Source organism: Diabrotica virgifera, chromosome 4 (genome assembly GCF_917563875.1).
Source record: "Diabrotica virgifera virgifera chromosome 4, PGI_DIABVI_V3a".
In the NCBI taxonomy this organism is placed as follows: Eukaryota; Metazoa; Arthropoda; class Insecta; order Coleoptera; family Chrysomelidae; genus Diabrotica; species Diabrotica virgifera.
The window spans coordinates 213,819,202-213,824,211 of record NC_065446.1 but is presented as its reverse complement, the minus strand read 5'-3'; the positions used below and the strand labels follow the sequence as shown (position 1 = coordinate 213,824,211).

At 35.2% G+C, this 5,010-nt stretch overlaps 1 long non-coding RNA gene across 1 annotated transcript; it reads left to right on the top strand.

The window, feature by feature from the left end:
- The first annotated feature begins 1,049 nt into the window (after positions 1-1,049).
- On the top strand, positions 1,050-3,213 carry LOC126884086 (uncharacterized). Its single transcript, XR_007697842.1, has 2 exons — positions 1,050-1,929; positions 2,399-3,213. It is a non-coding gene; the product is annotated as an uncharacterized LOC126884086 (long non-coding RNA).
- Positions 3,214-5,010: the final 1,797 nt, after the last annotated feature.

Below are 5,010 nucleotides of genomic sequence, written 5' to 3'. Positions count from 1 at the left end.
AAACCATTTACAACAATAAAAGTTTGACCAAAATCCCAGCTATAGGGGCGGAGCTATGTCATTTTTTCTGTTTTTTTTTATTTTTAATTTTTTTTTGACATTTCCCATTAAAAATTGAAAATTTCAAAAAACGTATATTTTTCGTCTCGTCGATGCGCAAATTTTGATGTCTCGCGAGATTTGATACCTTTCGCCGTAAGGGTGCTACTGTGGCCTGAACTCAAAAAGTTGACCTCATTTTAGTAGCCACCCCCACCCTTACCGTAGGGGATGGAAAAAAAGTCGAAGTTTTGTGGAGTATGGGAACTGTGGGATATTTGGGCTATGGCGGAAATTTTACAAAAATTTGAAAACTCTGGGTACACGAGGGACGACATCGTCATTTTTGGCCATTTCATCAAAATTTCCCCTTTGCAAATTTTTTGTGCCGCCCCTGTTCGATTTATCGGCTCCAGTCAAAAATCACACTTATTCCTAACGCTTAGCATCAAAACGCGCTAAAATTTTATCGCGTTCGACCAACCCACCCCCAACCGCTATGAAAAACTCGCTCCCCTTAAAAAAAAAGGAAAGTACGCTCCTGGGAGGCATAAACATTCAACTAAAAAATCGCAAAAAATTAAGAATGGTTAAATCCAAAAGCACAACATTCTTCTCTGAAAAGCACCCGATTTACGTCCATCTGAATTTTTTTTTCAACTTTTTTGCCCTTTTTTTCAAATTTTTCCTCAACCCGCAAGTTTGCGATTTTTTTGTGACGCCCCTGTTCGAGGTAGTATCCCCGGGTCAAAAGTGACATTTATTCCTAACCCTTAGCTTTAAATCCCAACGAAATTTTTTCGCCTTTGACAATCGCACCCCCCTCCCCTAAGTAAAACTCGTACCCCTTAAAAAATCTGAAAGCACGCCTCTGACCGAATCGAAATCAGCACCAAAAATCATCAAAAAATTCAAAAAGCTTAACCCGAAAAGCACAAATCTCACCACCTCGTACTTCCCGAGCTACAAAAACACCCACTTGTGAATTATGTATATAGACTATGTAGGTATGTTGGTACCATATGTGATATATTGGTCATTAAGACAACCCCATTTACATGACTCATAATTTGCGGTTAGGTATAATCGATCGAGTCAGCTGTAAGTGTGAGTAAGTTAGTCGTCGTATAGGTTATATTAAGTTTTGTATTCGAATATTGTGGTTATGGTGTTCTTGTTGACTATAATTTGGGGTTTTATATAAATCTACTAAATCAACTGGAACACAATTTGGTCTTTAGGATATATATCAGAGGACTGGTCCTACGAGTTTGGACGATGTCCTACGATAGGTTAGTTTAGAGTAGTGAAGTAATCATAGGTTCGCACTATATTTTTGCTATTTGGTTTGTTCACGCCTGTGTTGGATCCCACAGCGTGTGATTTTTCTCTATGAATACTTGCATTGAGTATTTATAAGTATATATGGAAAAAAATTGTTCCTAAGATCAATTTTTTTTCCGAGTAATGGGGGAATGTAACGATGAGTGCCATCGTTACGATATTATTATATTTATTCCTATAAGCCACCTAATAAGTATGCAACCAGTTATGCGTTCGTGCTTAGAACGGGGTACCTAGATTTGTGACCAAATATAATAGAAGGTTGGTACTACGCTTGGGGAATTCTGGTCTTAGCTTGTGGCTGTACGGCTTCCGACGGAGGGGCATGTCATATCGCCCATCGGAGAGGATTGTCACTTCAATTTTCAATCTGGTTGGATGAACAAGTAAATTTTTCCGTGGTCACTGTTTAAAGAATACAATATTTAGTTAAAATATTCATTTATTATAAGATTGGTTTATTTTGGAAGGAGCTATTTTTTGTTTTGGGATTTGTGCGGTGAGAGGAAGAGTTTTATTTCCAAGTTTCCTTTTGGAAAACAGTGGGTAAGTCGGCTATTAAGTATTCTTGTAAAAAAAAACATGGTTCTCATTCTCAATACAATACTTATAGTAATATTATAATTGTTATTCTATGAATATAAAACATCAGGTCTTAACGAGTCAATCTCACTATCAAATTTATGTTTCTACAAGAAAAATTCTTTCAAATTAAATTTCCAGTTCAAAATAGTTTCTGAAGTAATGACACTTTTCATTTCCTTTTAGTATCTACGTCTATAAAGTAATCCCTTATTGCAATATATACATATCTTCTTGGTTCATATGTCCTTCCATTTCTTTACATTTCCATTTTTGTTCAAGGTTAATGACACTTACTTATAAATGTCAATAGCTCCTCTTTTTTCGGTAATTTTTTCTAGAAATTTTTATAAGGTTTTTATACCTTTCTTATATGCCCTGTTTTTTGTGTACTTAAGGAACACCAGATAATAGGAGATTCTTATGCTTTTAGCCACGGAAGAAAATAAGAAGATGGAAAATTAAGTCAATCATACTTTAATTTGTTTTTTTGGAATACATAATCATTTTGGGGATATTTTGGATGGAATGTGGATGTTTTGTTTGGTTTTTGTGGAATAAAAGTTGAGTTTTCCGATACTGGGCAGCTACCTGCTTGCCGTACCTTCCTGTTGGTGTGGAGTACCTCCCTAGGGTTGGGAACCAGAGGATACCTTATTTGGCTCTCCCCTCATCATCTTCACCGAAGGTTGGAAGAAGCAATCCGCCTACTTTTTGTAGGGACAGGTTTTTATATAACTAAATTTGCATGTCAATTTGTTTTAATAATAACTTCCAATTTTACTATTTTTTTCTCTTCGTATCAATAACTTTCAAATCACTCTAATAATAATATACCCTCATTGTTTTTTCTTAACCATAATTAACATAATATTCAATATTTTTCAACAATTTTTATTATATTTCACCCTTATTTAATTTATTTAAAATAGCCTGGGATTTATAAACCATATGTAAGATAATGTGCACAGTATCTAGGTCATATCCTATTTAATAATATTTATTCCAGTTGTCGGATGTTGTCACCTCCGATTAGATACGGTATTGTCAACCAATATTGTAACCCTCATTAATAATAAGTTGTTAAGGTAAATACCTATTCATACTAAATTCATTACATATTTTTTTTCTACTGTAAAACCTGCATTATCGACAGCAGTGTACTAGCCTAGTACGTCGGATAATTAGCTAGTGTAAAAATTGTATATAGGGTATATAGGTTTTTTTTATTAAATGTGGTTGTACATACTTATATGTTTTATTATCCTACCATTTTAATAGTACCATTTTAATAGTATCAGTTAGGTACAGCAATATAGGTCACGTGGAGAAGAATTTATAAAATTCTTCCCTGGCGCTCAACACTACTTCTGAATATCTTCTTGGTCAGTAGTTCCCTTTCTTTTCATTACTCCTTATATTCATTTATTTTCTTTATCATTCCAGTATTTCATTAGGTACCGTCTTACTAGGGCGTGCAAATACGGCCTGATCCTTCCCTGAGCCCTACTGTTTAGTCTCTTCAATTTCCAGCTAGCCTATTTTGAGGAAACTTCCATAAATAAGTAATTATCCTTTAAAGCTATATCTATTCTGCCACAACAAAACCTCGTTTTTGTTACATGGTCTTTTAGGGAGATGGGAAATGGGATCTTGTTGCGGCAAAATAGTTGATGTTAAATTTTTTCTTATTATGACATCGCGTTTTCGTCCTTCACAGCACTCTCTTCTCTTAGCCACCTTTTCTGACGTCTCTATCTATCATACTACTTCCTATGTAAGTTTTACATCTCATAGCAGATCTTCCTCTTCTTCACTTCCCAGCGGGTCCCATTCCAATATTCTTTCAGTCGGCACCTGTGCTCTGATATTCTTTGCACAGGCTCGTACCATTGCATGGCTCTGTTTTCCAACTTTTTTGTAATTGGCGATTCTGCTTCCATCTGTTTCATATTTTCTTTGTTCTTATTCTACTCGCTCTGGTGATAGGTAAACATCATCTCATAAAGTTAAATTCAACTCTTTTTATTTTATTTCGTATTCTTGTTGTCATACTTCCACACTTCTGCTCCATGACCATATGGAGTAATATTCAGCAATATGCTCTGAAAGATCCTTTTTTTGTTTTTTCTGGTTAGAGTGTTGTTCCATATCACTAAATTTGAGTGATTTCGTTGACTGTTTGCTCCGTGCTATTTTCATTTCTAAAAATCTTTCATACAGTACCATCTAAGTAATATCTCGGTTTATATTACCATCTAAATATTTAAAAGTCTTACAACTCTTAATATGTAGTTTCTTAGAAACTTAAGTTCAAATCTGCAACTTCGGATCCAATAACATAAGAATTCGGTCTTATACATAATTATCTTGAGTTCCCATAGCTCCCACTCTTTGTGTCTTTGTGTTCTTCTTCTTCTTCAGGTGTCATCTCCGCTACGGAGGTTGGCAATCATCATAGCTATTTTAATTTTTGAGGCAGTAGCTCTAAATACTTGTTTTGAGCTGCATCCAAACCATTCTCTCAGGTTCTTCAGCCATGAAATTCGTCTTCTTCCGATGCTTCTTCTGCCATCTATCTTTCCTTGCATTATGAGTCGCAGGATGCCATACTTCTCGCCCCGTATCACATGTCCGAGATACTGTAGTTTTCTCTCTTTAATTGTAACTTCAACTTCCTTCTCTTTACCTATTCTTCTTAGTACTTCGTTGCTCGTAACTCTATCTACCCAGGAAACCCTCATAATAGTTCTATAGGTTCACATTTCAAAGGCGTTAAGTCGTCTCATTGTCTCTACATTTAACGTCCATAATTCCACTTCATAGTATAGTACACTGTATACGTAACATTTTGTTGGGCGTACTTTAAGAGCTAATGTTAAATCTTTGCTACATAGGACCTTTTTCATTTTCATAAAATTAGAACGTGCTTTTTCGATTCTGACTTTGATTTCTGCAGTGTAGTCATTATTTTTTGTTATAAGTGTTCCTAGGTAAGTGTACTTTTTTACTCTTTCGATCTGTTGGCCCTCTACTATCAAGATT